General features: G+C 38.8%; 1 protein-coding gene and 1 long non-coding RNA gene across 2 annotated transcripts in view; one reads left to right on the forward strand and one right to left on the reverse strand.

Annotated features, from left to right (window-relative positions):
* The window catches only part of Zfp820 (zinc finger protein 820), a 28,884-nt gene extending 22,259 nt beyond the window's left edge, over positions 1-6,625 (reverse strand). The window contains exons 1-2 of the mRNA NM_029281.2: positions 6,510-6,625; positions 1,490-1,580 (exon numbers count right to left, since the gene is read on the reverse strand). The gene's annotated coding sequence lies outside the window, so the exon portion shown is untranslated. The remainder of the gene's footprint in view (positions 1-1,489; positions 1,581-6,509) is intronic.
* Gm31758 overlaps positions 1-12,872 on the forward strand; it is a 41,022-nt gene that overhangs the window by 14,863 nt on the left and 13,287 nt on the right. The window lies entirely within an intron of this gene.

The raw sequence follows: 12,872 nt of genomic DNA on the forward strand, positions 1-12,872 counted from the left end.
TCAAGCAAGCGCACAGACTGAACCAGGAAGGGTTTTCTCTAATGGTGTCTGACAGATTAGCACGGAATTCTCCTTTCCTTAGACAAAGCTTATCCTAAACACAAAAGCAGAATATTGCCATAAACACAAAGAAGAGGAACATTAGAAAGTCATCATACAAAGCTGGTGTTATCTAGACACACAAAGCAGGTGAGCCCAAACAAACATATGAAGAGAAAAATCTCAAACCAGTTGCCATGATTTACAGACACAGACTGTTCTAAATTCCACTGAAATAGAAGGAAAGCTGAACATGCACAAATTGGCCTATACTACTGACTAGATGCAAGATGCAAGGGGAGCTGGTATATATGCCTGCAAAGAATTTGCTAAGAAACACTCTTTGGTCACTTCCTGACCAAATGTATTAATCTAGTTTTCCAAGGAGTATTTCCTAAGACTACTGAAATATCTGCTAAGAGAGAGAGAGAGAGAGAGAGAGAGAGAGAGAGAGAGAAGAAGAAGAAGAAGAAGAAGAAGAAGAAAAGCTAAGTTCACACCAAAAAATGCAAGACTGCTTCAATACTTACAAACTAATCAATGTCAGACACCAAATGAGTAGACTCAATGAGAGAAGAAAAGGGACTATGTCAATAGATACATGAAAGCCCTGTGCTAAACTATGGCATTTGCACAGTACAAAAGCTCTCAAGAATGTGAGGACAAAAGGAACATACCTCAGAATAATAAAGACAAAGAGACACTAAAGCAAACAGTACTAAAAAGGAAACTGTAATTATTCCACTGTACCCAGGACTAACACAACACAGTGCGTCAATTAGTAAACAATTCAAGGTCAGAGAAAACTTAGTCAAAAAGCAAGTGAAACTTCTTGAGAAAAATAAAAGAGAACTCAGACCAGACAACTCATCCTGACTAAAAATGCCTAGGACACCCTGTTTGTAGCACTCATACCTTCAAAAAACTGCTATGCAGACCTGGGGCAGGGGGTAGAGATATCAAAGACCATACCCAGATTTGGATCCTGTGTGCTACAATCCAAATCTGCAAGGCAAGGCCTATTCATTGGTGTAATAGTTGTGTCATAGATATTCTGTGCGTCACAGGAGATTTTCTGGTGCATTCTGAGACCAGCTACAGATAAAAGAAAAAGAGTATGGAAACCAGGTCAAAAGCCAACAATAGAGTATCATAGACCTTACAAGGGAATCCACTACTGATATTTGGTACATGTTCAAATGTCTCCGTTCACAACCATAGCCTGGTGCTGCTTTCAGTCTGGGTCAAAGACACTTTATTTAATGGGCAACAGTCATTTCAGAGCCTCAAAACTAACCAAATACTGAGAATATCTGACTGCTTACTGTACAGCCTATAACCAGAAATCCATATTACCACACATAATATTATTCTCAGTGAAATTTTCTAGAATCATTAATTAATCTCCTGTCACTTCAGACAATCCCTCACCTGAATTCTTCTAACATACCCAATTCCTTGGCTACAGTTTCCTCTCTTCACCATCCGGGGCTCTTAGTTCTGACTCATAGGTGAGCAGATCTCGCTGAGCAGTGGGAGACCTGCATATAAGAAAGAGATACTTCTGAAAATACCTGGGAACTTTTCATGGAACAAAAATGAAAGAAGCTCATATCTGTCAAAATGATAAACACAAAGGAAAGAGAAAAATACCAGGATAAATGTTTCTGAGAACAAGTGAAAGACTTGTATAATAAAAACTTCAATTCTCTGAAGAAACTGAAGACAATATTAAGAGATAGAAAGATCTCCCATGCTCATGGAGCAAGAAGATTAAGATACTGAAAAAAGAAGCCATCCTACCAAAAGAAATCTTCAGATTCAAGGCATTTCTCATCCAAATTCCAATATAAGTCTTCATGAATTTTAAAATTACAATTTTTTTATACAAAATAAAAGATGCACAATAGCTAAAAACAATCCTGAACAATTAAAGAACTTCTAGAGTTCTCTCAACATTCCCAATTTCAAGTTTTCTACAAAATTATAGAATAAAATCCTCAAAAATATTGTCAGAAAAAGACACAGTGAACAATGAATATGAATTGAAGACCTATACATAAATATATTTGGCCATCTGATTTTTGATAAAGAAAACAGGAATACAAACTGAAAAAAAGATAGCATCTTCAACAAATGGTGCTGGTCTAACTATATGTCTGCATCTAGAAGAACGCAAATTGATCCATATTTATTGTTATGCCCATATCTCAAGGTCCTCAAAGATCACCAAAGACCATCAGGAATCCAACTCCATATACAAAACCAAAGTATTCTTTTTTTTTAATTGAATAATTTCTTCATTTTCATGTCAAATGTTATCCCCTTTCCCGGTTTCCCCTCTGGAAATCACCTATCCCATCCCCTCTGCCTCCTGCTTTTCTTGGGGTGCTCCCCATCCACCCACACCTGCCTCCCCGCCCTGGCATTTCACTACACTGGGGCAAGTTAATCATAAAATGGAGCCTAAAAGTAGCATGGGATTTGTGCAGCTAAGCAGAGCCATTCACTTATAACTTGGTACAAATCTCAACTGCAAGTGAGTCAAAGACCTCAATATAAAACCAAACACATTGAATCTGACAGAAGATAGAGACGGGGGAAGAAAAGTGAACATATTGCCAGAGGAGAAGACATCCTTTAAAAAACATAAACAAAGAACAAACCAAACAAAAAACATCAATAGCATAGGCACTGAAAACAATTAATAAATGGGACCACAGGAAACCTAAGAGCTTCTATAAGGCAAAGGACACCATCATTTGGACAAAGCAGCAGCCTACAGAGTAGGGAAAGATTTTACTAATTCCACTTCCAATAGAGAACTAATATCCAAAATATAGCAAGAACTCAAAAAACTAGATGTGAAGAAAAAGAAAAAAACAGTAATCCAATTTAAAAATGGGTTTCAAAAACAGAGGGTTCTAAATGGAGAAAACTCAAATGGTCAAGAAACACTTAAAAAATGTTCACCACATTAAGCCTTCTGGGAAATGCAAATCAAAACTACTTTGAAATCCCATCTTATAATTATCAGAATAGCTAAAATCAATAGCACAAGTGAGAGCTCATGCTGGAGAGGATGTGAAACAATAGAAACATTCCTCCATTGCTGGAGGGAGTGCAATCTTGTACAGCCACCAAGGAAGTCAGTGTGGCAATTCCTTAAATTGATGGGAAACAAACTACATCAAGATCCACCCATAATGCTCTAGGATGTATACCCAAAGTACACTCCAACCTACCCAAGGCCTCTTGCTCAATCATGTTCATTGCATCTTTATCCATAATGGCGAGAAATTGAAATAAACCACATGCCCCTCCACAGAAGAATAAATAAAGAACATGAGGCACATTTACACAAAGAAGAATTGCTCTACTATTAAAAAAAATTTATGACATAATGGTTCATATCTCCAGAGCCACCAATGCCTCTGAGGCTGTCAGTATGTCCCATTACAAAGCCACCAATTATATTTAAAAAATAAAGAAGAACACTAATTGCTAAGGCCCATATAAATTTTTTTTTTAAGGATTTTCTGTCAAGAGTGTTGGAAACATTTATGGTAGGTAACAGGAAAAGCAAAATCAATCAACTTACAAAACAAAGAATATTAACAAATAATCAAATGGTATATTCCCAGAAAACTATATGATCAACATGAATGCATTTCACAAAAGTTTCCAAATGCATTAAACAATCATGACATGACTGAAGGAAGCAGATAGATGGTGATGCAGATAAGCTTCAATATCCACCATTTAGAAAGACAGCCATGACCAGCACTGAAAACCAGTAATGAGTAGCACACCTCTGGAAAACCATCTACACAACAGCAGAAGATGCACAATCTTCTCAAACTAATGCAGAATTCTGGACTTGGACCATGTCAGCAAGGCCAGGTTTTAACCCCAGCACTGGAGTGGATCGAGATCTCAGTTCAAGGGGAGCCTTATCTATGGAGTTCCAGAACTGCCAAGACTACCTAGACAAAGTGTCCCCAAAAATAAAATTAACAAAGAAAAAATTATTTAAACCTAGTAATGACTACAGATTTTTAAAATGTCTTCTCCACATTTAACACTCAAGAGACTTGAGGCCTCAAGGTTTCCAGTGGGGTGAGGTTGGGAGTAGGGATGCCATCTTGGAGATGGGGGGGGTGGGAGAGTGGGATGGGGAGTGCTCAGAGGATGGACGAGGAGGGGGTTGGCGACTGGACTGTGAAAAAAGATTAAATAATAATGATAAAAAATTAAAAATTTGAAAAAAGTTCCTCTCTAAGAATCTGGAATGCTGACATTAGTAGAAGACACAGGAACACTGTTAGCATGTTCTCAGTCAAACGTGAAGAAATATAAAAGGATGTCTTTAAAATTGGAAATACCAAAATCACACAGATATTTTTAAATATAGAGAAATCATTCCAAAAATTTATAAAATGAGAAACCACAAAATTTTTTTTTAAAAGATTTATTTATTTTATGTATATGAACACACTCCAAATACACCAGAAGAGGGCATTGAATCCCATTACAGATGGTTGTAAGCCATCATGTGGTTGCTGGGAACTGAACTCAGGACTTCTGAAAGAGCAGTCAGTGCTCTTAAACACTGAGCCATCTCTCCAGCCCCACAAAAAAAATTTTAAATATATGAGAGAAGGATCAAACCCAAGGGTGATTTCAAAGTATATTAAAATTATAACAGTGCAAATCTTGAACAGTTGACAAGAAGACCGACAACAGCGGGTATCAGTGGGAAGGTAATATAGACAGAGTTTAATACTATGCAAAGTTACTAAACAAATCTTATCAAAATCTTGCTGGCATTACTTTAGGAAACTGAGAAATTAACCATAAAAGATAAGACAACTTAAAGGAACTACACAATGCTCCAAAACTCTATGAGCAGAAAAAAACTAACAGGCATCAAGTGTTCTGACTGAACAATACATTAAAATTGTAACAATGAAAATGTTTAATATTGGTACGAAGATATGATCAGAGATGTGAATGGGAGGGGGACAATATCCCTCACATACAAACCAATTAAATTACATTTGCCTCTGTAAATTAATTCTTACATAAAAGGTATTCTAAAAATTACAGTGGGAATATTCCGATGTTATTCTCACTGCAATTATCTAGAAATATTTAGAATGAAATAGAATCTGGCAAAACAAATCTCATGTCCTCTTTCTACTGGGATTTGAGCCTCTCCCTATACCTTCTTCACTCCCTCTAACACACCTGGATCCTTTGCTAGTTTCCTCTCTTCACCATCCAGGGCTCTCAGATTCACAGGTGAGTTGAACTACCTGAGGAGTGAGACACCTGCACATGGGAAAGAGTCTTCAGGAAGCACCCAAACTTTTCATGGAACAAAATTAAAGGATACCTAAAAAAGGATAAACATGAAGGAGCGAGAAAATATCAGAAATAAAAATGTCTCTTTTCCTCTAAGCATGTAGGCTCAGACACATGCACAGTCATTCTCCCTTGAACTCTGAGGAAGAGCTAGGGAGACTTCAGGAAAACTATTGTCATTAACAGAAACCAAACTGCTGCACTGTCCAAAAGAGATCTCTGCCAAAAGCCCTGTTTGCAGGGTCTAGGAATTCCCATTTCTCCTACAAGAAGTCCACAGTCACAGCACTAAATGATAACAAATCCTAAAATAAAAACAACAGCTTGGCCACCTATGTATGGGCAGAATTCTTTCCTTCAACCAAGGAGACAATTTTCTGATACAGGGGAATGATCATAATTACTCAAAAGATGCTTTCTAAGCTTTATTTTAATCTATAGTGGATTTTCTAATTATATAAATAGTGCGGTCTGATACACTCGCACTGCAATACTGGGCTTGCTTGGACCCAAGGAGTAACATAAGAACTCAGCATATGAAGACATATTTCTGAATGTTTTACTTACATCCTAAACTGCATACAACTCTGATTAAAAAGTTCATGGCCACTAAAAAGTCTGCTTAGTAAATATTAGTGTTTACACCCATGACAATGCACTCGACAAAGTTTTTGTTTTGGTTTGGTTCAATAAATCTGCACTGGTTCCTCATAAAATATTATATACAAAGCTCTCTAGGGAAGCCTATTAACCAGGGCCAAAGGCGTTCTCTTGAATGAGCAATACTTGCTTTCTAACAAGGTAGTGAGAAAGCAAGAACGAACTTACTTTCCACTATCTTTGTAATTGCCACATTAGGAAATAGGAAACAGTGCAACTGCTCTTTTATGAGTTATTTTACGACTGAATACGATGGTAACTGGAGGATAAATGAAAAAAAAAAAAAAAAGTCATGATCAATCCCAGTTCACAGGATCTCAAACTTCCTGACAACCATAAGATATCCATAACAGAATTGTGAGAGCAGCGTCTTTAAGAGCAGCTGCGGAAAACACCCCCCTGCTCCGCTCCCGCCAGTTCCCCAGCCCCGCAGTTCCTCTTACCTGGGAGGTTCCAGGTCCGCTGGACCGCGGTTCCCGCCGCTGCGCTGCTGATCCTGACTCCCCCGGCCCGTAGCAAAGGAACTGCTTCTCAGGAGACTTTTCCAGGGCCAGAGAGCGCTAGGACGCGGAAACCAAAACGTAGCAAAACGATTGGTAGAAATTCTTGTCACTCAGGCCTGGATCCTTCGGGCTGCTCTCCTAGACCCTCCCACTAAATGCTGGTTATGGTCACGTGGTTCCCCTAAACATTTTGGTAGACCCCTCCCTGCTTTTATCCTGTTTCTGTCAAGGTCCTGCTCTTGCCAGTATCCCTGCTCCGGGGATTCAGTTCCCTCCCTCTCAGTCTTAGGCTTCCTGCCACACAGCTCCAGCTGTGGACCTGCTCTGCACAACCTCCCTACTGCTTGCTGAAGGACTTGAAAAAACTGGTTCCATAGGAAGCTGCATTCTGACATCTGAGAGTGAGCTTTGAAACCCTCAGATAATAGATTGGCAGCCTAACTTCTTAGGTTGGAATAAAACTCTGGGCTACAAACGCACAGCAAAATATAACCAACACCCTAAATTCCAATTTCTTATGTTTCATTCCCAACACACAAAACTAAATATGAGTCACAAAGTTTGGCTCCCTTCCAAAGTATGTGTCAAAACATACATGAAATACAAGAGAGACCACTGAGGTGAAAATGTGGATGGGACAGAGAATGGTGGGAGGGTGCTCTGCAAGCTCTCTGGGGAGCTCCAGGGACAAAGGTCACTCTGTAGAAACAACAAGCTGTACAACAGGGCAGTGGGAAGCACTGATAAAGTTAAACTCCAAGAGATTTGTCATGGCCACAATAGCAAAGAAAATAGATAATGCGCCGGGCGTGGTGGCGCACGCCTTTAATCCCAGCACTCGGGAGGCAGAGGCAGGCGGATTTCTGAGTTCGAGGCCAGCCTGGTCTACAAAGTGAGCTCCAGGACAGCCAGGGCTATACAGAGAAACCCTGTCTCGAAAAACCAAAAAAAAAAAAAAAACAAAAAAAAAAAAAAAAAAAAAAAAAAAAAAAGAAAATAGATAATGCAAATAGTAGTTTGCACAAATATTTTCCTGTAAATAATCTAACAATCATAACATGAATGAAAACATTAGCATCAGCCCCAGTTCATGTGAGTCATAATGTAATAGAAAATGTAATAGAATTTTGATAGCCAGGAAAAATAAAATGCCTTCTGACGTGAGTATATAGTACTTAAAATTCCATGCAGACAGGATTCATGGTCAGGATCAGAATGGTAAGGAAAATGGACGTAGTAATACTTGAATTCTCAAGGGAAAGGGCATTTGTGCCTGACACATCATTTTATCACTCTGGTCTGCAACATACAAGCTGGTATTTGTGTAAGGAATGCATTGAATTTATCGATTTCTTTTGGTAGGATGGCCAGTTTTACTATGTGAATCCTCCTCATCCACAAGCATGGGAGATCTTTCCACATTCTAGTATATTCTTCAATTTCTTTTGTCAAAGACTTGAATCTTTTATCCTAGAAGTTTTACACTTGCTTGCACTATGTTGTGGAAAATATTTAATTCCAACTGTTATTACTGCCCAGCTTTTGATGATTCACTTCAAAGGTAAACGACATACACAATCTTTACAATACGCCTTTATCAGCGCCAGAACTAGGAATGTATCTATCATCTATGCTATTTACATGTCTATTTTCCAACTATTAATCCTGTTATATTTTGCCATGTTTTATCTTGGCTGTTTGAACTACAATTAGCCAGCCAACATAGCCATTATCTAAGACTCTTAGCCCATGGTGGTTTCCTCTACTTCCATCTTCTTTCTCCCCAGGGTTCTTCTCTGACACACCTCCCCACCAAGCCTATTTCTCTTCTGTCCATTTATTAGCTGTAAATATCTTTATTCACCAATAAGGAATAACTTGGAGTCAAGGTTACAGAGCATCACTTGGGTACCTGCAGAATCTCTGTTTCCTAGGAGGCAACCGGGCCTTGTGGACACTATTTAGCATTACAATATAAGCAAAAGACAGAACACCAACACAGTAGAGTTAGCACTACTATACTTTATATTTTTTGAGGCTATTGTGAAAGTTGTTGTATTGCTGATTCTTTCCTTTGGTTTGTCACTTGTATAATGGAAGACTATTGATTTTTTTGTGTGTGCATTATCTTTGTATTGAGCTACTTTGGCAAAAGTGTTTATGAGATATAGAAGTTCCTTGGTGGAAATTCTTGGCTCGCTTATGTATACTATCATATCATCTACTAATAGTGATACTTTGACTTTTTCCTTCCTAATTTGTATTCTCTTGATCTACTTTATTTGTCTTATTGCACTAGTTAGAACTTCTAGTACTATATTGAATAGATAAGAATAGTGTGGACAGTTTTGTCTTGTCTGTGATTTTAGTGGAATTGCTTTAAGTTTCTCCCCATTGAATTTGATGTTGCCTATCGGCTTGCTGTATATTGCTCTCATTGTGTTTAAGTATGTCCCTTATATCACTGATATCTCCAAGACTTTTATCATAAGATGGTATAGAATTTTTTCAAAGCCTCTTCAGAATATAATGATGATCTTGTGGTCTTTTTCTTTCTGTTTGTTTACATGTAGAATACACTGATGGGTTTTCTTATGTTGAACCATGTTTGCATTTCTGAGACTACTTCATCGTGGTGGATGATACTTTTGATATGTTCTTGGATTTGATTTGCAAGTATTTTATTGAGTATTTTTGCATCAATGTTCATAAGGTAAATTGGTCTGAAATCCTCTTCACTTGTGAGTCTTTGTGTGGTTTGTTTGTCAAGGTGATTGTGGGCTCACAGAACTTTTAAAATTATTTCTAGGAGTATTGGTATTAGCTTTTCTCTGAAAGTTTGGTAGTATTCTGCACTAAAACCTTCTGGCCCTGGGTGTTTTTTGGTTGGAAGACGTGTATTGACTAGTCCTATTTTGTTAGGGGTTATAAGACTATTTAGATTGTTTAAGTGATCTTGATGTCACTTTGGTAAGTTGTATCTATCAAGAAATCACTCATTTCATTTAGATTTTCCAGTTTGCTGGAGTAGAGTCTTTTGAAGCAAGATCTAATGATTGTTTGGTGTTGGGTGTCATATTGCCCTTTTCTATTTTGATTTTGTTAATGTAGATATTGTCTCCCTGCATGCCAGGTCCCAGGAACACCTAGGTTTGAACCCATCCCTGCCTTCCTGGTCTTCCTGTGGCACAGCCAGCAGTGGTGAGCTGCATTCTGCCCCCTAATCTCCATCACCAGGGTCAGGGCTCTACACCAATTGCCAAGGACACCTCTGGGAGCACAAGAACATTCAGTTCCATCTTGAGGTGAGCACAAGCTGTTTCTGGAATTCTACTCTCAGTCTCCAAGGTTGTACCTGTCTCCTACAGGAGCTTTCTTGGCATCAAGAATATCCAGTTAATATTCCCAGCACTTGTGAGGCAGAGGCAGGCAGATTTCTGAGTTCAAAATTTCTGAGTTTGCAGCCTGGTCTACAAAAGTGAGTTCCAGGATAGCCAGGGCTATACAGAGAAACCCTGTCTCAAAAAACAAACAAACAAACAAACAAACAAAACAACAAAACAAAACAAAAAAGAATATCCAGTCAATACTAGGGATGATTGGATGACTAAAGGACAGGGTAAGAACACTATAAGAGCTAGGGCAATTGTGGGACCATGAAAGGCAGCTTGGTTCCCAGTTGAAATAAGGCTTGAAACCCAGATGATTCTGAAGGGACCGTAGGCGTTTTGCCTGATTGCCAGTCACCAGGCCCTTGCCACTAGCCACAGCACTCCAGATTTGTGGCCATCAGTCATGTAAGGGCAATATCCCAAACCCCTCCATAGGTAGAGGACATGACCTGTAGTCATGTAGGCTCAAGACAGATCTCCAATTTAAGAAGGTACCTAAAGGCCTGGAGGCTTAGCCAATAAGCTTTTTTCCCAGACATTCCTCCCTGCAAAATGTATTTAACCTCAGGCCCACCCTGAGAAGTGGGGTATGGTTTTACTCATCCACTTTCCTTAAAACCATGGACTGCCTCTTTTCACTGAGATCTGCTGTGGGGAGCCGTGGAGAAGGTCTTTGCCTCTATCCCATTACAAAACGCCCTAGATATCTTAACACAGCCACAGTACAAAAAGATGATCTTAAGTCCAATCTTATGAGAAGGATTGAGGCCTTTAAAGAGGAAATTCGTAAATCCCTTAAGGAAATACAGGAAACTACAATCAAACATATGAAGGAAATGAATAAAACTGTCCAAGACCCAGGTATGAAAATTGAAGCAATAAAGAAAACACAAACTGTGGAAATCCTGGAGATGAAAAACCTAGGAAAGAGAACAGGAACTACAGACACAAGCATCGTCAACATAATAAAAGAGAAGGAAGAGAGAAGGAGACATAGGAGATACAATTGAAGAAATTTATACATTAGCCAAAGAAAATGTTAAATCAAAAATGTTCTTTACAGGAAACATCCAAAAATATCTGGAACAGTATGAAAAGTCCAAACTTACAAACAATAGGAATAGAAGAAGAAGAAATCTCTCATCTCCAAGACCCAGAAAATATTTTCAACAAAATTATAGAAAACTTCCCCAACCTAAGGAAAGAGATGCCTATAAACATACAAGAGCTTTACAGAATAGCAAATACATTGAAGCAGAAATGAAAATCCTCCTGACACATAATAATCAAAGCACTAAATGTATGGAACATTTCATTTTAAATAAACATTTTCTTTGATTAAATCATCCTGCTCTTCTACCTTATCTTCAAGCCTGATATTGTCTCCTACTTGATCTCTGAGTTATTAGATTTATTGTATTTTTTATTTCTTGTTCCATCTTAGTTTGTTTTATGTGCTATTTCTAACTAATTCATTTCAGTTTTCTTATCCAACCTCATACTTATTTCGTTCAGCCGTTTGCTCATGTTTTCTTGCCTGTCAATCATTTGGCCTATAATTTGGCCCTTCATGACTCTGAGTTTTGATTTGGAATACTATTTAAATTGTTCTTTTTAGGGGACACAGCTATGATTGTGATTTGAGTCCAGTACATTTTGTCTTATTTTTAGTATTTTATGTTGGAAATAAGATCAAAAGAAATCAGAAGTTTGTTGGTTGTGTTTAGTTGTGCATTTTTAGCCCGGGAGGCTTATATTCTGAGCTAAATCTTTTATATGATGGGTTCAGATTTCACTATGAGGCTCAGATATAGGGGCGCTACTGTTTCCAGTTCGGGGTCTAGGCTGTCAGAAAGCATGTGAAGAGGCTATGCAGAGGGGGTGCAGAGTCTGGCAGCTGGAGCTATTTGGCAGGAAGGTTGAGAGTGAGTGGGAGGAACTGGTCCCTGCAGAGCAGTATTCCACAGAACCAGGAAAGTGAAGGGTAAGGAAAATAGTTGGATGGACTCTCCAAAGTAACTGAGGAAGAGAAAGCGCCTGGCTTGAAAAAGTTTACCTACCCTGTTAGGGGTGTAGTGAGAGAGTCTAGAAGACCTTCTCCAAAGATACAGACCAGAATAACAGGAAAATCCACCCTTCACTCTGTACCTGGGGAGCCACTTGGTCCTTAACTGCTGCCTAGTTACCCAGGCCCGGTTCTCTAGGAACCCGAAAACTATTTTAAGAGGTAGTTTCCAGGCAGTGGGTTTGGGAGAGTCAGCAGTAAGCCCCTCAGTTGTGGGAACCCTAGCCTGGTGGCCCTGGAACCTCCCAGGTCAGAGAAGTTGCAGGGCTGGGAAATGGGTTGGGGTAGAGCAGCAATGTGTATTCCGCAGCTGGTCTTAAGGATGCTGCTCTCACAGTTCTGTTGTGGCTATCTATCATTGTGGGGAAGTATGAGATCCTACAATTTAATGGATCTTTTTTTAATTTATCATATGCTAACCAGAATATTTCCCCAAAATAACCACTTTGTAGTATGTGCAGTTTGCTACAGCAGTCACAAAGCTCCTCAAACATAAATGCATCCATACTTTCTTAACTCCCCTGTCCCACCATTTCCTATTCAAGAGAGTGGCCTTTGGCCTGAGTCATAGGCATCCCCAGAGAACTTTGTAGGTATTAGTCATGTGAGGAAACAGTACGCATTTGATTGAATCAGAAAATATACATTATAAAGCACCATAGTTATGGCTGTAAAAATTAACTTTTACTGAGCAAAGTTTTACTTTCTATTAAAATTTCGTCTTAGATTCATGTTCTCTTTGATAAAAATTCAGCATTCAGATGTGTGCCTTCATATGCTTAGTTATTAAGGTTATACCTTAGGGCTGTGTGAAAATAAGGTGTGAAAATAAGCCCAAAGGTGTGA

This window comes from Mus musculus, chromosome 17 (assembly GCF_000001635.26).
Source record: "Mus musculus strain C57BL/6J chromosome 17, GRCm38.p6 C57BL/6J".
Lineage (NCBI taxonomy): Eukaryota > Metazoa > Chordata > Mammalia > Rodentia > Muridae > Mus > Mus musculus.